The sequence below is a fragment of the Chelonia mydas genome, chromosome 2, assembly GCF_015237465.2.
Source record: "Chelonia mydas isolate rCheMyd1 chromosome 2, rCheMyd1.pri.v2, whole genome shotgun sequence".
In the NCBI taxonomy this organism is placed as follows: Eukaryota; Metazoa; Chordata; order Testudines; family Cheloniidae; genus Chelonia; species Chelonia mydas.
In genome coordinates, this window is record NC_057850.1 from 111,327,801 (window position 1) to 111,352,075 (window position 24,275).

The 24,275-nt window shown below is 41.9% G+C and overlaps 1 protein-coding gene and 1 long non-coding RNA gene across 5 annotated transcripts in view; one reads left to right on the forward strand and one right to left on the reverse strand.

The window, feature by feature from the left end:
* The window catches only part of LOC122464541, a 59,800-nt gene that overhangs the window by 32,100 nt on the left and 3,425 nt on the right, over window positions 1-24,275 (reverse strand). The window lies entirely within an intron of this gene.
* Window positions 1-24,275, forward strand: part of NEDD9 (neural precursor cell expressed, developmentally down-regulated 9) — a 132,713-nt gene that overhangs the window by 6,175 nt on the left and 102,263 nt on the right. Inside the window, exon 2 of one of the 3 annotated variants that reach the window (XM_037893164.2) lies at window positions 1,877-1,948. The exons of the other annotated variants lie outside the window; for them this stretch is intronic. The gene's annotated coding sequence lies outside the window, so the exon portion shown is untranslated. The remainder of the gene's footprint in view (window positions 1-1,876; window positions 1,949-24,275) is intronic. 3 annotated transcript variants of the gene reach the window in all.

A 24,275-nucleotide genomic window follows, 5' to 3' on the forward strand; every position in this document is an offset into this window, starting at 1 on the left:
ATACCTACCTCATCGCTGTGAATATCAGCAAGTTCAATTGTGTCTTTAAGAACAGCTACTAACTGTGTCAACTGCACCCTTCTTTTCTTCTCCTCTGACCACACAGTGACTGACTGAGAAACCAGGGAGAGGAGTCATTTGGTATGCTCTCCACTACCTCATAATCCCTTGCTGTTCCTCTTGGTATCTCTGCCAAATGGGGTCTCGGTGGCTTTCTTTATTAAGCCATCATTAAAGGCCACACGCCTCTCTGGTGAACCAGTGAGGTTTCCTAGGGAAAATCCATCAGAAGGTAATGCTGCTCTTTTCAACATTAAGGCATGGCTTTATAGCCCATTGACTTTACATGCTTAAGTGATTTGCTTAAATGGAGCCTTAATCTCTCTGTGCCTTAGTTTTTCCATCTTTAAAAATGAAGATAACACCCCCCTACCTCAAAGCGGTGTTATGGGGGCTTAATATGTCAACTTTCGTGATTTATTCAGTGACTACAGTATGAAGCACCAAAGAAAAGCCTATAAATAAACAATCAGGACTTCATAATACTAAATCCTAGAGCAGAATGCCCATCCAAGTCTAATTAACCATTGATTTTAATGGCAGTTGAGGATGTCAAGATCAGGTTCTTAGTTCTATGATGTGCCAGAGTTAAAAAAAAATATGGCATGAGCATTTAATTGCAGTTAAACTACAATCTGTTAACACAGGAAATTTTTGTTTGGAAAGGAACTGAACATGTGACTTTTATTAAAAAAAAAAAAAAAAAAAAAGACAGCTCCCAACTGCTATAAAACTTCAGGCATTCAAGACAGAACCCTATTCACATGGTAGCCAGTAATTTGTTAAAGAATAAAGGCTAGATAGCCATTTGACATTAGAGATTGGATTCCACTCAAAAGTACAAGATTTTGTGTAAACTGTAATGATCTGTAAGGTGTGTCCCCCATTGTTGTCATACATGCCTGAGTGAAGGGCTTTATGAGGCAAGAGGTGGAAGGCTACTATGTGTATAATTATTGGAATGTTTTGGGCCAGTACTGCTCTGTTAGATGTGATCCAAAGGCAACTGAAGCTGCTGAAAAGACTGTCATTGACTTCAATGGGAGCTGGATCAGATCTTTGATCTGTTGGCATTGATGGATTATGCCATTGTAAATAAGAAAAGAATTTGGTCCCAGGTGTATGCAGTCCATGTGAAAATACTTTGAATACATCGTAATTCAGGGTTTTGTTCTAACAATATTCTGATTTGTTCTATGTTTGCTTCTTTCCTTTCATTCACTGGCCAAGATTTTATTTCTTTTGATTTCCTGTTGTGTTTCTCTCCTCTCCATACCTCACAATTCCAGATTTATCTTTCATTTCTGTGTTCTCTGAGACTTTTCTTTTTAATCTTATTTTCCCCTCAGCCATCATGCCAGGTGTTTATAACCATTTAATCTGGGTTTCTCCTCTTTCCAGGTATTTCTTTCAGTGTTCGTTTTTGTTTGTTCTGCTTCCCCCCACCCCTGCCACATTTTTTCCTAAACCTCTTTTCATTTACCAGCCACTGCACCTTTTCCTGTAAAATGCTTCTTTTCAATGTCTTTTTATAATTTTGTCCTACTATGCTTTGCATTTCTGTTTAGCTCTGAATTTTATTATGTTTGGGTTCATTTTGATTCATTAATCACATTTACTACAGACATTTATATGATACCCATCACTATATTATTTATAAGAACTTTGCATGACTGAAATAATCTCTCAAGAATAGACAGATATTTCACTTTCGTTATTTACTCCCATTTTTGTTTCTTTCTTTTTATACCCTGTATTATTCCAGCTCTAAGCATCAATTAATATTAATTATTATTATTATTGATTTGTATTTCAGAAGTATCTTGAGGTCCTAGTCAAGGATCATGCCAGGCACTATATAAACACAGCACAGAAAAAGAACTTAAATGTAAGTCTGAGATGAGAGAATAGGTAGATATGACAAACATATGGGGGTGGGAAAGGGGGGGATGGGACGGGAGGGACCTCCAGAGAAGAGGAAGTAAGCAGCAGTTGTCACAGTACACAAATTGACTAGCCATTGTCAAGTGTTTTGTAGGCCTCATGGCAGAGATGAGTTTTAAGGAGAGATTTGGAGGAGTATAATGCAGGAGGAGGCCTTGCAGAATTTTATGGGGAGCTCCTCAAATTGATAAGGGGCTGTACGGGAGAAAGCATGACAGCGTTTGTGGGAAAATGGGACTGATGGATCATAAAGCAGGGGTCTACAGCTCAACATGGTATGAGACATGATAAGTAGGGTGGGGATACCCCACAAAGTGCCTTACATATGAAAGTGAGTAGTTTGTCTTTATTTACATTCACGAACTTCGGAAACATTTAGGTCCAGATCTGAACTTCACTGTTCAGGCCCCATCTCTAATTTCCTCTCTTCATATTTCTCCCTCTTGAGCTCTTTCTGACGTTGATACTGGCTCACTCGCATTTTCAAACTATACAGCTGCAACTCCACAAGAAATGGTATTTGTGCTGCAGACATAGCCACATATGACTACAAGCCAACAAGCCACAAACCTAAAAACATGCCACACCCCAAACAATGGTTTAAAAATTACCATTATTAGCCACTAAATAGGGCAGTTTTGATTCCAAGCACTTGGCAGAACATCCAGATCTGTTTCAGACTCTCTCAGCCCACTGTGGTGAAGTGGCTTTGCAATTTTTATGTAACAACTTGGGAAAAAATAACTACCCATTTCTTCAATAATCTTCTCTGTGTTTCATGCAACTTGCTATGAACTAATGTGTGATTGGCTGAGTGATGCCAGTCACAATGCTAAGTTCAGATGCCAGCCAAAATGAACACGGATAAAAAAATCTGCTATTTGGAAAGCAATTCATTTTTTGTAGATAACCAGCTGTACTAACAACCATTTCTAAATCTGTTCTGTGAAACAGAATAAACACATGACCTGTTCCACAGCCATAAGGACCCACTCCTCAGGCTTGGTCTACACTTAAAAGTACAGCAGGGCTGGAATTAAATATTCTCTTTAGTGGGCAATTCTGCAATTGTCTTTTTTGTCAAAAAATGGTTTTGATGAAAAATTTCTGCCCAGTTCTACTTAAAAGTTTTACCGGCATAGCCATATTGGTTAGAACTGTGACAAAACCCACACCCATAACAACAGACCATCAAACACTGGCGTTGAAATATAGCTATTTATAGTAAAAGTTGGGTTAAAAAAAATTTTGTCACCAAAAATAAAAAATCACCCATTCATCCAGAACATCTTAGCAGCTTTGGACAAATGTTTTAAATTCCTGTTGCCAAAGTCCTCTCTTTTAGCTACTTTCATTAATAATCAGGAATTTATTCCTAGGAAATATCAAAGCACCTATTTGTTGTGGGTAACAGCTGAGATTACTCAATTCAGACAGCTGTTCCTGGGTCCTGATCTGAAATTGCACCAAGAGATATGTAATAATGTAAATAATATAAAGAAATCATCTTTCAATATTTACACGTCAAACATTTCATTGTGAAATCTGGATGCCCGGTGGCTCTAAGCAGACCTTTCACCATATTTGAAGAGTTGACCCAGGATCAGGTTGGAACAAAAGATTCAATCTCTAAGAGATCTACAATTTTGACTAAAAAAGATGTTGATAAGAACACTACCCAAATGAAAGGATGGGAAAGGGACTTGGACAAAGAAATTGATTTGGATGATTGGGTCTCTATACGGGAAAGGGGATACAAATCTTCAGTTAGTGTGGCTCAGAAAGAAAAATTTTAGAAGTCACTGTGTAGATGACATTTGATTCCAGTTAAGATCCATCATATTTTTGCTACTAGGGAGGCGCTCTGTGGGGGAGCTGTGGAGAAAGGGAAACATACTTGGACATGTGATGGTTATGTCCAGGAATTAGAAGGTTTTAGGAGGAAATTATTAAAGAAACTCATCTTACAACAAAATGCCAGTGCCAGACTCGCTTACTTAATGATACAGTAAAGGATCTATATTTTAAACAGAATGACAAATTAGTTTTTTTTATTGTTATCAGCAAGACTTTTCATTGCACATTGGAAAACAGGACTCCTCCTCCTCCTGTGGAACTGCAGTATAGTAAAATACAGACTGTCCTTGTAATGTAAAAGCTTTTACACCATTTATGTATACAACAGAAGTGTCAAAAAGAGAAAGGTATTTAGAAATGTGATCACCCTTTTTAGCATACTCAGCGGAGAAGGGATCTCCAGCCAGCGAGCCAGAATCTTTAGCCAGGTCCTTTGAATATTAACTAGCTCCTGAATAGTATGCAGTATGTTAACATTTTATTGTAACTTTGCCTCAATAAAAATTGTTTTTGTTTAAATGACACCCCTAACCAACAAACTATGCCAGCAAAATCCCTAGTATAGATGCAGTTATTCCAGCAAAAAAGTACTTTTGCCTGTATAGCTTATTCTGTCCTTTTTCCAGCATAAGCTTTCACTAGGGTGGTTTGCTGGTATAACTCTATCTAGCTATCGCTTTTCCTGACAAACTTTTTTAAGTGTAGAGAAGGCCTCAGTCTTTTGTGGGCTCCACGTCTAATAGCATTTGAGCTTCAAGTTGACTCTTCATTAGTCAACCCGAAATAAAAAAGCCTATGTTTTACAGTATAAATAATTAATACTTTTCAAACTTTGTACGTCTGAGATGCCTATAGGCATTATGTCCAAAATAACATCATAATGTGTGCAGGGGCGGCGAGTTGTATCTCCATGTGGTGCCCTATTTCTAGACTGAATTTTTCTAGTTTCAGCTCCCAGTCATTAGATCTTGTTATACCTTTATCTGCTAGATTAAAGAGCCCTCTGCTATCAGAAATTTCTTCACCACATATTTATAGACCATGATCAAGTCACCTTTTCTCCTTCTCTTGGTGAAACTAAAGAGATTTAGATTCTCTAGTTTCTCACTGTAAGGCAGGTTGTCCAGAAATGAGTTTGTTCTTGGCACTTTTCTGAACCCTTTGTGAACATCTTTTATTAAGTATGGACACCAGAACTTGGCACTGTATTCCAGTAATAGTCTCACTAATACTATATACATTGGAAACACCAGCTTCCTAATTTCTATTTGATATTCCCTTGCTATAATCCAATTATCACATTTGCTATTTGAGCTATCACATTGCACAGGAAGTACATGTTTAGCTGGTTATCCAATGTGATCATAACACGTTTCTAGTCAGTTTTCCAAACTACAGCCCACCAGCCTATAAAGTTTGACCTACATTCTTGGTTCATAGTTAGATGACCTTACATTTAGCTGGATTAAAATGCATATTGTTTAAGTGAGCTCAGTTTAACATGCAATCCAGATGGCTCTGCAGAACTGAGCGGCCCTTATCGTTATTTACCACTCCATGAACTTTTGTGTCATCTATAAACTTTATAGCAATAATTTTTTTATTTTCTTCCACCTCATTGATAAAGAGATTGAATAGCACTGGGCCAAGAACAGATCCCTGTGGGAGCCTACTACAGATTTCCGCATTGGATGAAGATTCCCCATTTAGGCGTCAGGATCTGAAATGTAACGAAATTCAGGCTGTTCTAAATTATGAACAAATGTTCACTAAATATCACAGAAATTTTGCAATTTTGCTTTGCCTGATTTCATACCCCCCACAATGTTGTTTTTCTGTGAAATTTCACAAAAGGTTTATTACCCACAAGAAAACTTGTAAAAACACTTAAAATCTGCCCTGTCTCTTCAAATTCTGCCCCAACCTTCCTTCGGGCAGAAAAACATCACCAGTTCCACTCACTAAGGGCCTCTTAGTGTCTGATTGCCCCCTACTATATTTATTGTTTCCCCCTCCCCCGCCACCCCATGACTTTTCTTTGTATCATCCATCTTTTACGTCTCATCTTTTAGACTACTAGCCCTTAGAAGCAGAGCCTGTCATTCATTATTGTGTGTTTGTACATGCCTAGCACAATGAGGCCCAAACTGGTTGAAGCTTTTAGGCACTGCTGAAATATACCTGATGAATAATGGTGATTACAGTCCCACATTTACTAACATTGAGTAGTATTTTACTCTGCAAGTGAGGGTGTGGTAGGTTTGCTAGTCCACCAGAATTGTCCTGGAGTCTCCAGGAATTAAAGATTAATCTTTAATTAAAGATTATGTCATGTGATGAAACCTCCAGCAATATGTCCAACTAAAAATCGCAACCCTAGGGTGTGAGTGGCGGAACCAAGGTGAATAATAAACATTCTCTTCTGCTCAATTTCAAAATATCATAACTCTGGATATAGTCTAACCATTGTTTTAAATGTCCTGTCTTTTGCTTTGGGAAGAACTAACTCATTTCCACTGCCATTATTCATCTGGAAGCATTCATATAGAAATTGGGCAAAACAGCTGGCATGGAAGGCTGAGCTTTGCAAGATTTTGACTTGTGCTTGGCACCTTTCATTGGGTTGTGTTATTCTGGGTTCATTGAGTTTAAAATATCAAATGTTCATCATTCCAAACAAATTGGGCCTGGCAGCCTATGTGAAATACACTCAATAATATAATAATATTTAATAATAATATTGCAGCTCTGACCAATACAATGGATTAGTAAAGAAAAGTATCCAAATTCCCGATGAAGCTAGCTGCAATTTTCAATCAATAGTATAAATGGTAGTTTAATGCTATCTAGTTATCTACACATGTGTTAGCACTGCTATGTTACACTAATTCTTTGCTAAATTCATGTGAAGAGAACTCAGGTAAACCTTCTAATCCAGATGGAGTATTTTAAGAAATGGAATTATTACTTATGTGCCACAGGAAGGTAACTAATACACTCTTCAAGTATCTTTGACTAATGTATTTTGTCTAATGTTTTGTCTGGTCTGAAATATATCCAATTTATCATTTTCTAATATAAACCAACTGGAACAAAAAAGAAGACAAGAAATAGGATCACTCACCAGCCAGGGTTTACCACTGAAAGCTGAAAACAATTTATACTGTGTTATCAGCAGCTGTATTAAAAGTAGTGGTTACTCTCCCATGCGCCAGGTTTACAGGATAATTAATAAACACAGGTGGCCAAAGAGCTGTCTGCTCACTTAATGTGATAAGTGTAGGGAAGGGGAAATACTGGAGGCTCATTGCTGGATATGGCTATGCTGAAAGCACATCTGTACAAGGATGACAGTACACTATTTATGGAATGGCTTTCTGGACATAAGCGTGCATAGGATCTGTTTTGAAAGCAAAACAAATGTTTAGTGTTGGACCAGGACATTCAGAGGAAGGTACACAGAAATGGACGCATGGAGCCGTTTGCTTTGATAGTCTACTCCACTGGGTTCAGTTTAGAGTGCTATTTTGGTGATGATTTTCCCTCTTTGGGCGTCTGAGCAGCTAGTCACTAATCTGCATCTAACTCTGGATCCAAGCCAGTAAAGGCTGACTCAAGGCTTCCTGAGGCCCCACAACACTCCAATCGAGAGATCAGCTTTTTGCAGATTTTAACACTTGGAAAAATGACTAATATTTAAGGACTGGCCCGTTTCCTGGAATGAAACAGGCAATGACAAAAGGATGGGTATCTGGCTTTTGGGAGGTGGGGCTGGTCCTGACCACACTTCTTTTTCTCTGCCAAGAAAACCCATCCCCCCCCCCCCCCCCCCCCCCCCATTGGCGAGCAAGCTGGAAACAAGCAGGAAGGTAGTATTGGCTCCTTTGGGGAGAGCAGGCAAGGGGCAGAAAAAACCTGCATGGAATCCATCAGGCAGCCCTGCTACCCAGGAAGGAAGCAGGCTGTCAGCATAAAGCATGGCAATCTGTTGAGAGGGACCTCTTTTGGCATTTACCAGTGAGGTGAGAAAGGTTTTATTCGTGCTTGCTAGCAGGGTGGCATGTGGCCTTCTGCAAAGCTGATGCCATGTTCTGTGAATGGATTGCATAGGATGTGCCATGATCATTACCCTACACCTCCAATACCCTACAAGCCAGTGTTTCTCAACCAGTGAGTTGAGACCCCCAGGGAGTTAGCAAAAGGCAAACAAGGAGGCTGTGAGATGTTGAAAATTTGATTACAATCTAACGCAACGAATCTCACTCCCTGCACATCCTTATCCTTCAACGTCAGGTACACTCATTGTTATAATTCATACATATTATATTCTTGCTTTTATAGTGAATGTATAGGGATTGGTGAAAGGGATTGCTGAATGAAAGGGACTGGTGAAAATGTTTGACTTTGAATAAGGTTTGACCTGATAAGGGTCAGAAGCACTAATCTAAACACAAGTGGTCCACTGTCAAGGGGAATTAGAAAGATCATTGCCAGACAAGCCTCTTCCAAGCCATGGTTCTCACAGGAAAGCCACTAGCCAGCCTCAATTAGTTCCACTGTTGCTGGTGTGGATTATGAGATGCTCCAAGAGAAATTTCAAATTATAATGCAGAAAATTGAGTGCTTCAACATGCAAAAATGCAACTTCAAAATGCAATGTATTGAAAGAATGGTCTTTTACTTTTTGTTCTGGGATGTATGCAACACTCTGGTTGGTGTGTGTTGCTTACAGAACTTAGGGACGCATTCAGTATATACAACAGAGGAAAAAAAAAAAGACATTTCTTCAGCACTGTTGAGACACTTCCTTCCAGCTCATGTATACACAAATGCAAATGAGCATTTACTCAACCGCTTCTTTCTGAGCTAAAGAGCAAAATTCCAGGCCAAAATTTGGACTGGATTCCATCGGCATCAATTTGGAGTAACTCCTTTGAAATCAATGGATTTAAACCAGTGTAGCAGAGAGCATAATTTGGCCCTTGTAGATTCTCACTGTTTGCATTCTTTGAAATATTTTTATTGAATTCCTCTGAAAGCTGATTGAAGATCATGAATTGGTATGGAACACTCTTCCTTCTTTTTCCAGGACATGTAAATTATATTTATAGGTATGTGAAGGAAAGGAAATTTTGTCCTGAAATTTCATATTTAAAATGTCTCATTCCTGTTCTGAGAAAGCTCTTCTCACTGAAATTTTATGCATTTTGCAAAGCTTCCTGGCAATGCCTATTTATTTTGTAATTTAACTATGCAAAAACACAAAAAGGCACAATTGCCTGAAAATCTGTACTCACAAATTTTTAAGGAGAAGTGGAAGTCATCTTTGATATTTTTTTCTTCTCTCTCATGCTGCTAAAATGAGAGGAAACCTTGGCGTGCAGATCCTCAGGGTATAGCTGAGCTTTGTTCAGCTTAGGACCTGAGGAAAGAAGGCAGATATGGTATTATGCCACCTTTTCAACAGCCAATTCTGGGGGCAACTGAGAGCAGTTTCAGTCCCAGTGCAACCAACAGCAACTTCAAAGAGGCTTTTTGGTTTTTAGATCCAGAAAAACCATCACATGGCTTAAATTATATGAAGAAATGCAACCATCTCAACTCAAAACGCAAATGCGTAAAAGTCTTCACTGACAACCAGTTAGCGCAGAAATGTCATATCTTCCATACCAATAATTTTACTGATACAGAATATTTAGCAGGAAGCACTGCATTTTTATAGATGCACAATGAACTGGGGCAGGGACACAGAGGGCTTGATCCTCAGCTGCAGGCAAACAAGGCTCAGTGAAGTTGAGGAAGGGAAGTCCAAATGTGCCCTTTGCATTCCCTTGATCCTGGGGCCAATCTGCATCAGGCCAACTCCCTGATGCCTGCTTGCATCAGCTGTTAACAGCCCCAAGCAGCCATTACAGCAGCCAGGAGTGCTGGGGTGCCAGGGTATCCGAAGCTGGGGTGTGGAGGGTCGGGCCTAGTGATCAGTGCAGTGGCAGCCAGGCCAGGAGTCAAGAGAGGGACTGGAACAAAGCAAGGGCAGTGCTGGAGAGGGACTGGGAACAAGGCTGGAGTCAGATCAGGACTGGAGCAAGTTAAAGCCTGTGGAGTCTGACACTACTATCAGGCAGGGGAGAGTTCCAAGCCATGAAGTCACGTTGGTCAGACTGGTTTACTGTTTCTCCTGTGAGGCTTATATACCTGTCCTGAGAGTCACAAGACCAGCTCCTGGCTTGTGGACTGGCTGGAGCCTAGCACAGGAATGACTTGTCACTGGATGTGGCTTAATCAGGCTCTAGTTCAGAGATTACTCATTACCTCACAAAGGGAGTCCTGACCATGTTGTATCTCTCCCAGCCGTGCTCCCTATAATGGCAACTACCAGGGGTTTAACATGATTTTTGTGCCATCCAAGGATGCCCCTGAACAGGGAAATTCTGAGGGATTCAATCTGCCAGGGTTAGTGCTCCTTTGCACAAGTGGAGCAGTGCAAAGTGACTGGACCAATGAGTCTAGACTGTGGTTGTTCTTAGACAGTAAGAGAGAGACAATCAAAGTGTGACAGCAGCAGAAAATTGCGGGGGGGTGGCGCAGTGAAGAGAGTGAAACTGCAAAAGGAGGGAGAGAGGGTCCAAGAAGGAAGAGGGACAGACAGCTTGTTTTTGAGAAACTGTCCTGCAGGAAGGGGAAAGATCGAAGGGGGAGAGGACAGTAGCAAAAGACAAGAGTTCAAGGAAAAAAGTACTATTCTGGGTTTATCCAAATTATTTACACAAAGGAAATCTGGCTCAGAATGTAGTGCTGACTGTACTGCAACTCTTACTCTTGTTATTAACGAGGGGATAAACTGGGGGTAATTTAAATTTTTCTTCCTCAAAATCTCAGTCATCATTTTGGCTGTGCGGTTTTGGATTCATGACCTATAGAAAGCTCTTGCAGCATGGATTTAGCACTGTGGCAACACAGCATTGTTTACACTGCAGCATGCTTGAAATCCAATACAAGAGATGTCAAAAGATGGTCCATTATACTAACATGAATGTTTTGATGTAAACATGTTTCACTCTGCTTCATCAGTCTTTGTTTTCTGAGGTGTATTAGTAAGAGGATCTGGCTAAGGTTGGTGGCGTCTGGACTCACTTCACTGTGGCATCCTTAGAGGGTTTCAGTATATCTTACAGCTGTGCCGTGAGTTTCCAAAAGCCTGGAACAGGTGAAGCTGAGGAAAAGGATAGCGCAGAAGGGTCTGTGCAGCCGACCACCACCTAGTGCAGTGATTGTCATGTAGTCTTCACTTTGCCCACTTACCTCTGGGTGTACATATACTTGGAACTGCATTTCACCACACAGAACGTGCACAGGAATGGGACAGTTTTTTCTTGAGAAATGCCTACTGGATGATACCTGTTATCATAATGCAGCAGTCTGTAATATGTTGTAGAAGCCAGTGGCTTCACTGGGAGGAAAGGGACACATAAAAGCAATTGAGAGTAATTCAGTTTGTGAAAGGACAGTTAGGGTCATATTTCCTTCTTCTTGCTATCAATTCTTTCAGAGTTAGCTTTTGTATGGCCTTCATGGTAGACAGTTTTTGTTGGATCCAGAAATGTGCTTTCAAACAGTTTAGAGGTGCTTAGGCCAAAAACAATATCATCATAGGTGGTGCAAGGGTCATGGTTTTGTGAACGGAAACTGCTACTACAAAAGAAGGAACAGGGCTTTACTACTAACAGGGGGCACTGACAGGAAGTTCTGATGTCACTAGAAGACTTGTCAAAATCCTTCCACAATGCACCATCCCTTGCTTCATTTTCTCTCTAGTGATAAATGCCCATACATTGGTATGCAGTGTAGTTGTAGCCCTGTCAGTCCCAGAATATTAGAGAGACAAAGTGGGTGAGGTAATATCTTGTATTGGACCAACTTCTGTGGGTGAGAGAGACACGCCTTCAAGTCACAAAAGCTCTTCTTGAACCCAGACCTGAAGAAGAGGTAAATTCTGCTCTCAGTTATACTGAAACCAATGTACATTTGGATTAACTATTACTTCTCACTAAGGGAGCTAAATTGTTTTGAACATTAAACTATTTTGACTTCAGTGGAGTGATTCCAGGTTTGTACTGGTGTAAATGAGAGCAGACTGGAGTCCATATTATACATGATAAAAGCAACTATTAGTTCATCTGATCTGCATCCCACTGGAATAGTTTCAAGATTGCTTTGGCTGATAGTTCCACATTTAGTCTCACAGAGGTGTTGTATTTTGCAGTACATTTGGTGCAACATAAACATGTGAAAAGTTGCTTTCATATGTTGGAAAACTTCAAGTACTATAAAGTCATTCAGCTGTGTTTAACATGTAATGTTTTATTGTAGCGTGAATAACCTAACACTTAGTAGATTCAATTTGCCTTGTGCTGTGAGGTCAACCCATTTTCATGGACTCACCTTTCCATCTATAAGATGAGGTCATTTTTATTCTGAGCCATGGAATTCTAAAGTGAGGCTCTCATACAACTGGGCTCCAGCAGACTTAGAGGTTTAAACAAACAAGTGTTTTTCATTATTGTAAGAGTTCAAGGAAACTCATTCCCAAAATGTTTACATACAAAGCATTGTTTCTCTACTGCCAAAGACCTGCTGAACTTTATGGCAAGCCTTTGTTGCAAAGAGGCCACAAGCAATTTGCCCTTCTTTTGTTCTGAGCTGACATACAGTAATTTATAGGTAAGCTTAGGACTCTAATTGGTATACTAATGAAATGTTTGTTTAAGCATGTATCTTTCTATCTAATGAATGAAATATGAATAACTTAGCATATTTCAAGTAATGTTTTTGTGGTTACCCTTGAATACTGGAAACTATTTGGCATTATTTTTAGTAGTGAGATTTCAACTAATTAATTGAACCAATAGATGTGAGAGTAATCATGATATGGTAGAGGAGAAAAAATGGAAAGAGTTGTTCCCCTTGAAATAAAGGTGGATTGACCATGAGGTGTGAAAGTATGTCAAAATGAAGCTTTGACTGTATATGTATACCTCATTACTATGGAGTAGTGGGGAACTATTTATTTGGCTAAATCAAATGAATGGGTAGTAAATGCTTTACTTCTGATTTACGTTAAACAAACATGTTACAGTATGCTACAGTAATCTTGAGCCATTATTGTAATGAGCTGGACCATTATCATAAAACACTATATTTTTTAAATAAGGGAAAAATTTTATGATGTGATTTTTTAGATAAATGTATTTGAACATGAGAATACACTGAACATCATGCCAACAATATTCCTGAATACAATCCAGATATCTCAAAACATAATCTACTAGGTAATATTTTCTTCTCATGTTGTGGGACAAATCACCAAATGAACTATTGACACATTCAATCATACAAATAAATTCCACTAATGTTGCAGTTGCACTGAGAGGAGCATAGTTCCATAAGCCTCTACCCCTAAGACAATGGAAAATCTTTCAGAACAACTGAGCGAGCCAATGTACCCTGGTGAATCTCAGACTTGCAAGATTTGAGAGAAACCTATAATGTGCACACAAGAAAGCTGATAGACACTTCAGTGATATATACATTTTTAGAAGACTGACACATTTGGAGGACACAACCCTGCATTGAACAAATGTCAACCCTGCACTGAAGAAAAAAGACAATGATAATAAATTGGTATGTATCATGTTCCTACTCTACTTAACTTACCTTAGACAAGAAACGTGCCACAAATCAATGCTGTATAGCCTTAAATGCCCCAACTAGACCACCTTTCTTCGTCTACTGAGTCTCCATAGCTTTCACAACCATTGACTCAATTAGTTGAAATAGCATTGCTAAAAAAAGACAAATGATTTCCAAGGTAACCATGAAAACACTGCTTGAAACTATGCTAAGTTATTCAACAACAGACTATAAGATAATCATAAATTGGGGTCATCTGCTGCTCCTTTGCTTGGTTTTGTAATGGTTTTAGTAAGATAATGGACTCAATCCTGGCCTGCAATCAGCCCTCTTTGTGCCTCTCCGGTTGCACAAAGAGGACTTTAAATTGCCTTAAGCAGGCAGCTGAGCACTTCCCCAAGTATAGCTGGCTTTAAGTCACCCACTCTCTCCTCAGGCATAGGGTATGGAAGAAGGCAGGGAAGAAGATGCTGGGGATGAGACCAGAAAGCGAAGTGCTCTGGTGATCCTAGGCCAATGGAACAGTCGGTCCGCTGGAGTCTGCATAAGTGTAAGGGAGGGCACAGGGATCCAACTTACACCCCACACATCACTTCTGAATTTGGCCCATCAAGTGGATCCTTCTGAGAGCTGGGAAAGAGTTTTATTCAGCAGCTAGGTATTCATTTTCATGCTGCATTATTAAATGCTGGTGAACGTGTTAGCCTTGGCCTTGCCTTCAGGCTTAAAAAAAAGTGTGTGTTTTATACCTCAGGGTAACTAATGCACATGTGCTAACCTGAGGTAAATGCACAGAGAAGACAAAGCACTTTAGTTGTACCGTGATGTAAAGTTGCCAATGTCACCATTATACCCCCCATGGAGTTGACTTTGCCAAGTTTACCTTGCAGTAAAACAAAGTGCCTAGTTTTCACTGTGCTTTTACCTCAGATTAGCTCACATGCATAAGTTACCCTGAAGTAAAAAAAAATACCCAATGTTATAGCTACAAAGACAAGGCCTTAGTGTGCTACTGACTTGTAATGCAAGGAAAATCTTTTGTACTGATTTTGACACGGCATACAACAAAGATGACACATACTGTTACCACAGGCAAATGGCCGTGCTCAGTGCATAAGACCATAGCTGTGATTTGTGGTTGTGTTTGCATGGGAAATGGGAGTTTATGCTTATTTCCTTAAAGCAATGTTTTTCAATCCACAGCTGGGGGCCACTTGCAGCCCAATCAGCACACAGCTGCAGCCCATGTGATATCCTCAGGGCCATACAAGTATTACTGGATGTGGCCCACCATGATAAATAGGTTGAGAATCACTGCCTTAAAGAAACCAATTACAAACTACCCAGTGTGCTTCCAGTCTTCTATTTACTTTTACACACACACACACACACACACAGAGTATAAAAAGAAAGATACCACTTTTAAAATAATTTTCCTGACACACCCATATGAATTCCTATGAATGCTCTGTGGTTCCAAAAGAACTTTTACTGCTCATTTATTGACCAGAACCAAGTTGGTCTCTTGCTAAATTAAACTTGCAAGACACAGATTCCAGAAAGTGAATGGTTGATGTTTGTTTGCCCAATAGCAGACACCACAGGAGTTGCTGCTTGATGTGTGAAAGGAGAGACTTTTCAAGCCAACATCAGGAGGCAGCCGCTACAGGAGGCATTTCACCTCTCTGAGGCTCTAGTTTGTCACCCAGGACTGATTCTTCTGTTGTTAAATTAGAACATGGGGACTCCTGCTGATTAGTGCATTTTCAATAGGACAGCTAGGGCTTTTTTCCCCTTTAGGTTTTAACTACACTACTTATATTGCTTTTTTATTAACCAACATCAGCTATGCCTGGTGTTCATTAGGTTCTTTATTACCTCCTGTTTCTTATGACCTCCCTCCCACTAGTCCACTATGCATTTAGAGACGCAGTGGGTGGTAAATACCACTTTGCAGATGGGTCAGGGTGGGTTTATAGTTATGTCTATGTGCAAGTATACACGAGTGTAATAATGAACAGTCTAGAAAGAGGCAATTGACTCAGAGAGAATGGGCCTGCTTCCTAGCTGTAAGAAGCATGTCTAGCTTTCCAATCTCAAGTTATGACTTTAAAAAATTAGGGTCACAACCTAACTAGCTTTGAGATCGAGCTTGATAAATTTATGATTGGGATTATATGATGGGGTTGCCTGTGATAGGTAGGGACTGGACTAGATAACCCAGGAGGTCCCTTCTAGTTCTATGTTCCTCTGTTTTATGATTAAGGGAGTTGAATGCAGCCTCACGGACTTAGATTCAGTCCCTGCCTCTGCCAGAGTTGCGACGTGATACTGGGAAAGCAGACTGCCACTGTGTGTTCCTCAATTTCTGGGTGCCTGTGCTGAAACAACTGGGACCTGATATGCAGAAGTGCTAGGTATTCACAAGTATAACCCAAGTCAGACAGCTGTATTTCAAATATATTAAGTGGAATAAAAATGTTAACTACACTTAAAAAACAATCAGGCCCTAGGCATCTCAAATCAGGCACTTAAAATTAGTGGACACTAATATCAATGTTAACCTTAATTTCTCTATGTCCCAGAATAAAAATAATACTCTGTCCCAGGGATAATATGGCCCAGGGATAATAATACCACCTCGTCTCCCAGGCATGTTGTGAAGATAAGTTCATTAATGTTTGTGTAACCCTGAGACACTATGGTGATTAGCACCAGAGAAAGACCAACAAGGAAATTAATAATTTCAATGGTTAAATAAGGCCTGGGGCCACACTGAATGAGGAGGACAAACAAATTACCCATTCTCTGAATGAGACAGGAGAAAAACAATATATGATCATGTAATTAAACTATCACATATTCATATTCAGAAGGGGCAGGCAACCTTAATTCTGGTAGTTTCTAATTTTGGGTGCTTGACTTTGCATCTTTCTTTTAACGCTTTTTTTTTTTAATAAAAGGGATTTCCTATTTTATTTTAGCAAACTAAAAAGTCCCAGAAATTCTATCATGTAGAACCACATTGACCCCCAACTTGGATCATCAGCAGGGTTGAGACCTTTTGATCCACAGCACAGACCTCTATCCTTTGAACTAATGAAGTAACCAATACTGGTGGTAGGTTGTTATCTTCCCTGTAGATCAGCCACAAGGAGGAACTGAGACACATACTTTGCCATTGGGTTTTCCAGCGATTTGCTGAGAGAAGAACAATGTAGAAACTCAGGACTCCTGGGTTCAGTTCCAAGTCCTGGAGGAGAATGTTCTCTGGTGGTCTCTTCTGCACTTGTGCTCTGACCTTGTCCCCATCTTCCTCTCATCCGCCAGCCACTTCCTCAGGCTCCTGCCCCCCTCCCACTAGGGCTGCCACCTCCAAGATGCAGAAAAACTGGCCACACACTCCCACCAACAAAAAGGGTTCTAGTGCTGACTATGGACAATTATTACCAAAATATTTTAGAGAGCCATTTTACACCCTCACCCAGCCTGCAGTATGTATTTTATATCATTGTATCTTTTTTCTTACCTTAGCCTTACAATAAATGTTTTCAAATTTTGTACATCATACCACCTACATTTACTTTTTGAATTTGTATTTGCTGCTGCCAGCAAGTGTTTGTTTTGAATTGTGGACTGTGACCCAGGGACCTCTTTGTGCCAAGTGGTAGAGGCATCAGGTAGGGTACAAAAAGGTTCCAGGAATGCCCCAGATCTGGGAGCTACATACTAGTTCGCTAAATGTCATGTAAGGTCTCTTATGAGAGCCTGCATCACACTTGTCATCCTGATCATTGCAAGATGTTTCTACAGAAAATGTGTGTGGAGTTATGTCCATATACTAAAAATTATCTTCTCTAAGTCTGTGAGTTAAGGCAGGGCACTAAAAGTGAACCACATACTCCAGGCAGGCAGGGGGAAACAGACACTTCTCTCTCTCTGGCTGGTCATGTACAAATTGAGTTTTGTATGGTTCACGCTGGACACCCGTTTACAATCTGAGCAAAATGCTAGTCAATAGATTGTGGAGCCTACAGGAAAAATACAGAAACAGCAGGGATTATGCTGTTTAGGAGTAGAGATAATGAACTTTGGGAATTATATCTGGAGTGCAGATGAACCCTCACTTATCCTTCATCAAGGGGAGACAAGTTGTCAGTGGGCTTGGGCTCACACTAGAAGGGTCTCAGCCATGCTGATAGAAAAATACAATGAGAAGGACTTTGCGTTAAGCAAAATCTTATTAGACAAGAGGTCATCTTGTTAGGTGACTTTAGGCTCTAGAATGCATGTTATGATTTTATATATAGCCCTTTGTTTCCAGTGTTTGTTTATCATTTGAATATCATTCTTTGTTAAATAAACGTATACCTGCCTTCTCTAAATGCTATGTGTTAAATGGAAAGGTGTTCCAAGGCGTAATTAGTAAGCTATAGTGTACTGTTCCTTTGGGAATAGCAAGCCATGTAATTCTTTAAGTGTCCAGAGGATAAGGGGGTGAACACCAGAGGGGCACGGTCAGAAGACTTGGGAATTGGAATGTGCCTGTCTGAGGGACAGGTGAGCCCATGTGGGCTGAGAGGGGAGGGACTGTGTTGCCTGTGGCTGGCAGCTGACTCCTGGCAGGTACAGAGAAGACTCCCTTGTGCTAATGGCAGGTGGTAGCAAGGTGCCTCAAAACCCCAGGTAACCCTGGGAGGCATCACAGTGACATTGTGGAATTCCAAGCATGAGTACCTGAGGTTGCATCTAACGCAAAGGATGAGGGATGTGCAAGAGGCTCCATGTAGGGTGCTGAGGGGTGGTGCCTGGGGCTCTGTAAAGCGCTGGGGGCGCTCAACACCTGAAGAGACCTGCGGGTGACTGGGGGATGTGGAGGACTACAGGAAAAGGGGTGCTGGGTGTCTGGTGGAGGCAAGGGTGGGTTCTGGGTGCTGTGGAAGGTGGCGAGGCATGGGTGCCCTGGTTCACTCTGTCCCCTTGCCCCAGGCACACCCCAGTTTCTCAGCCTCTTACCTATCAAGCCTAGCAACAAGACTGTTTGTAGCCAGGAGGCAGGGCCGTCCCTAGCCATTTGGGTACCCTACACAGCTCCCCCGTGGGGGGGCTGTGTGGGGCCCCAGGCCTCCCGCCCCCCCCACCAGGGTCTGGGAGGCAGGAGCTGTAGGGGGCCACTTTTGGGAGGCCCCACAGGCCCAGAGGATTATCAGGGGGCCAGGAGCAGCCCGCTCTGCTTCCCTCACCCCAGCCCCAGCCGTGTTGCTCAGGGAAGGTGGTTTGGGGGAAGGGGTCCCCACCCCGCACTCACTGGCAGTGGTGGGAAGCGGAGCAGCCTGGCCCCGGGCAGCTCTACTCTGCCAGCTCCCAGCTACGGCACTCCGCTTCCCGCCGCTGGTGAGAGCGGTCCTTTCCCCAACCCAAGCGACATGGCTGGGGCAGGGGCAAGGGAAGCAGAGTGGGCTGGGGCTGCATCTCTCTGCTTCCCATCGCCAGTGAGTGTGGGGGGACCTTTCCCCAACCTCCCCGCACTCACCGGCGGCGGGAAGTGCAGCAACGAGCCTGGGAGCTGGCGGAGTGGAGCGGTCTGAGGCCAGATTGCTCCGCTTCCCGCTGCTGCCGGTATGTGCGGGGTCACTGGCGGAAGAGGTGGGGAATGGGGGCGGGCTGGGGGCAGAGCTGGGTGGGGGGGATAAGAGGTGGGGCGGAGGGAGTTGTCCGCCCCCCCCCCCCCGCCAGGGACGGCCCTGCCTCTTGCAGTGGGCACAGCCTGTGGGGGGGCCAGCTGAGGGATAGGGCTGGTCGCCGGAGCTGCTGCATATGCAGCACACGGTTGGCTAGGGCACCATGAACTTTGGGGCAATTTGGTGCCCCAAATTTCATGGTGCCTTACGCAGTTGCATATGCTGCATATGCCTAAGGACCGCCCTGCCAGGAGGCTCTTCCATGCTGCTGCTTCCCAACAGCGACTCCCTCCTCCCAAATCAGGCGCCCCTGCAGCTTGCATATGCAGGCGCCCCTCCAAGCAAACTGGTCAGCCTGCCTGACCCTATGGAACTCAAAAAGTTACCTCCATGAGCCCAAAGTTCTCCACCTCTGCTGCTTCTGGTTACCGAGTCACCATAGAATCACAGAACAGGAAGGGACCTCAAGAGGTCATCTAGTCCAGTCCCCTGCACTCAGGGCAGGACTAAGTATTATCTAGACCATCCCTGACAGGTGTTTATCTAACCTGCTCTTAAAAATCTCCAATGATGGAGATTCCACAACCTCCCTAGGCAATTTATTCCAGTGCTTAACCACCCTGACAGTTAGGAAGTTTTTCCTGATGTCCAACCTAAACCTTCCTTGCTGCAATTTAAGCCCATTGTTTCTTGTTCTATACTCAGCGGTTAAGAAGAAAAAATTTTCTCCCTCCTCCTTGTAACAACCTTTTATGTACTTGAAAACTGTTATGTCCCCACTCAGTCTTCTCTTTTCCAGACTAAACAAACCCAGTTTTCCCAATCTTCCCTCACAGGTCATGTTTTCTAGACCTTTAATCATTTTTGTTGCCCTTCTATGGACTTTCGCCAATTTGTCCACATCCTTCCTGAAATGTGGCGCCCAGAACTTGACACAATACCTCAGTTGAGGCCTAATCAATGTGGATAGAGTGGTCCATCTCTCCTTCAAGAGCAGGGAAGCGTAACTGTCTAGTGGAAAAAAACAGTATCCAGCATGTTAACTGGCAACCGGCATACAGTACAAAACGCAGCCAGGTGGCAACCTGCATCCCCCTTGGCACCCATCGAACCCCCCTACATCCCCTCTTTGTGTACACCATCCCTCCACCCCATGGCCATTACAATGCCCTCCCTGCTTGTCTCACCCCTCTGCATTCCAGTCAGCTGCTGTTCCTCCTTCTCCTCCTCACTGCCTGGGCATTAGCAGCATGATGGGAGCACTGGGAACACAGGAGAAACAGTGGCTCTGTTTTCACTTCCGATGCAGTGGCTACTGGCAGCCAGGAGAAGCAATTGCATGCAAGTCCTGCTCAGGCTGTATAGCCCAGGGATGGAGCATGCTCAGTCACTCTGGGGATGGGGCATGCAGAGTTCCATTGGCACACAGGATTTCATAGATTCCAAGGCCAGACGGGACCATTACAATCATCTAGTCTGACCTCCTGTATAACACAGGACATAGAACTTCCCCCAAATAATTCCTAGAACAGATCCTTTAAGAAAAACATCCAGTCTTGATTTAAAAATTGTCAGTGATGGAGAATCCACCATGGCCTCTGGTAAATTGTTCCAATGGCTAATTACTTTCACTGTTAAAAGTTTACATCTTATTTCCAGTCTCAATTTGTCTCGCTTCAACTTCCAGGCATTGGATCATGCTAGACCTGTCTCTGCTAGATTGAAGAGCCCATTATCATATATTTATTCCCCATGTAGGTACTTATAGACTGTAATCAAGTTACCCCTTAACTTTGTTAAACTAAACAGATTGAGCTCTTTGAATCTACCACTATAAGGCACCCTTTCTAATCCTTTAATCATTCTCAAGGCTCATCTCTGAACCCTCTCCAATTTATCAACATCCTTCTTGAATTGTGGACACCAGAACCGGACACAGTATTCCAGCAGCATTTGTACCAATGCCAATTACAGAGGTAAAATAACCTCTCTAATTCCTACTCCAGATTCCCTTGTTTATGCATCCAAAAATCACATTAGCCCTTTTGGCCCCGGGATTGCACTGGGAGCTCCTGTTCAGACAATTATCCACCACAACCCCCAAATCTTTTTCCGAGTCACTGCTTCCCGGAATAGAGTCCCCCATCCTGTAAGCATGGCCCCATTCTGTAAATATGAATGTAGTATAACAATGGTAGAAGCGTTCTGGGAAGATGAAACACAACCTGGCTCTGTTAGAGAGGTACAATGGTGTAGCAAACAAGACACTGGACTGGGACTCACGAGAGCTGGTTTCTATCCCTGGTTCTCCCACGATTCTGATGTGTGATCTTAGACAGGTCATTTCACCTCTTTGTACCTCTGTTTCCCCTCCCACTGCTGTCTATTTAGATCATGGAGACAGTCTATCCTGCTGAAAGCCAAGGCTGTCCTTCCAGTTAGAAGCTAACTGCCCCCTGCACAATTTCTTTCAGCACAAACAAAGGACTTTTTGAGTTCTAGGAGAGCAACAGGAATCTGAAGCAGCAATTTTCAAATTAAACTGAAAAAAATTTAAAGCAAATAAAAGATCAGCCTCAAACAACCAATAATCTGTTTGTGTGTAGCAAAAACATGTCGTGTCTGTTCATTATGCTAGAGAAAAAAAGTGCCTTGTGGGAGACCTGGAAGGAGTGGGGATGCATTACAGTAGCACCTTGTTTTCTTTCCTTAGTACTATGAAAGGGTATAAAGTATAATCATCTAGAATAAATTAGAGCCCTTAGTAGCTCCAGTAGAAAGTTGTACTTCTCTGGAGGAGAGTGGCAACATTTCATGTTTTTCTTGCTTCTTCATACACAGTTGACGACTTGTTTTTTTAAGAATTTAATTGGATCTGTCTTTCCATCATTATGTTATGATTTACCATGGTAAACCACATAGATCGTGGAGAAATTGCTTTACTCTGGATTCTAGCTGGCAAGGGAAACTATCTATATGCCTCAGGGTGGATTGGGGAAAATGAATATATTAATTAAAATAAAAGGATAATAATCCTGGTGCAGTTATTTGAGAAGCCTCTACTCACCTCAGGAGTGGCATGTGGTTGACTGAGCTGTAACTAGAATATAGATGTATAAAGCTAAAGCTTTCACCAGTTGCCTTCAGTTCCTGGGGGTGATAGTTTAAAGGTGTTAGTACGGTATCTAAAATTAAATTAAATAAGTTAACCCTCTCTCTGCTACAGTCTTTGCCAGCTGATGGAGATACCTTAGTAGAGAATGCTGTAGTGTTTTCAGGGGTGGATTCTAGATCTTTCCTTGCCCAGAAAAGGGTCAATGAAATTACTAATGGCTTTTAGACTCCTATTACAGTACCTTAAGCAAAAGGCCACCCTTCTTTCTTTTGTTGTAAGGGAAGCTGACCCCAGTTGTTCTCCCTTCCTCCCCACCACTATAGTCACTTTCTCTTTAGTTTCCTCCACCATCTGGCCACTCTTGAGTGGTGCATGTACCAGTTAGGTCAACGTACATTCACACGGAGTAGCACTCTTTGCCTGTATCAATAGGGAGCACTTCTTTGACCAGTGTTTCATGTGTTCTGCCTGCAGTAGGGTTTGTCTACACGGTGAGGTTTACCTGAATAACTGTACTGGTGTAGTTAGACCAGTACAACACCACTTGTGGACAAGAAGCTACATCAGAAAAAAAGCTACACTGGAAAAAAGAACTGGAATAAGTGTCCCCATGGGGAGTTATACCAGTATAACTATAGCAATACAGATATACCATAAGTTTCCCCATGTAGACAAGCCCTGTACAAAACTTGCTCAGACAGAACAACGAATACTGAGCAAAGCATGAGCTCCTGGGCAAGACAAGAGGGACAAACTCCTTTCCTTAGGGGAAAGTTTACCACAGAAGAGATGTCGCCCTGCTGCTGAGGGAGGAGGAAGCGTGAATGAGATGATACGCCTCTTCTCCACTCAGTGTGGTAGGGCCACATGTTACTAGCATGCTCTGATTTTACCCAGGAGCAGGGAGTGGGGCTAGAAGGGAGAATGGGAAATGTAGAGGAATGGAAGACAGATAGAAGAATGAGCTGGTTAAGGTCAATGGCCATGATTCTGCCATGAGGTAACACATCTCCAAGTGAAACAGCTTTGCAGGATCAGGTCTTATTGTTTGTATTTGGTATTGGATGAATACTTACGTAAAATATTCGGATGAAGTCCAAAGAGTAGATACTTCTGTACATCGCAGAAGACAGCTTATTGTTTAAAGTATGTAATGAAATTACCGTATTTAAGAGATTGTCTCTGTGTGATATACAGTGATTTTAAAACATTATAATTTGGAATAGGGCTAAGGAATTGTGCTCAGTCAGCAGATTTTCTCTCTTTGGAAGCCAAAGTCAAAAGAAAGTGAAAAGTTGGCTGTTGCCCACAAAAAAAGGAACTTTTTCTTCCATAGGAACTGCTACTTCTGTGCTTTACATCCAGACAGACAGAAGAAGCCTTTGCCAAGCCATCAGTTTTCCTCATTTGCTGGGAAAAGAGAAATCAGACTGCAGTGTGCATGACTTTTACTAGTGGTTTGGCTGCTGGCTGAAAGACCCTACATATTACCCAATACATTTGTTGTAAGTTTAGGGTTTTTAAGTATTTCTCTGAATTACTGCAACTACAGATCTTGGAAATTCATCATTTCTCCCTCTTTTGCAATCGTCTTGTTCTGCATAAATATTGCCTAAGACATAAGTGTATTCTTGAAAATTCAAGGGGTCAAAATGTGCATCCTGAATGCTGTGCATGTTATAAATATGGGAGACAGTAGGCATGTAGAAATTAAAGGGACACTACAACACTTTTTAGGTCCTCATAACAGGCCAAGTGAACCACAGTCATTTGTGGAACTGGACTAACTCCAGGGTACAAGTGTTACTGGAGTTTTCAAGGTCAACTCAAATCAAATGTTCTCTAGGCCTGCTCACAGTCTGAGTATTAAATTAGGAATTCGAAGGCTTCCTCCAGACTGATTTCTAATGGATAGAGTAACAAAGGTC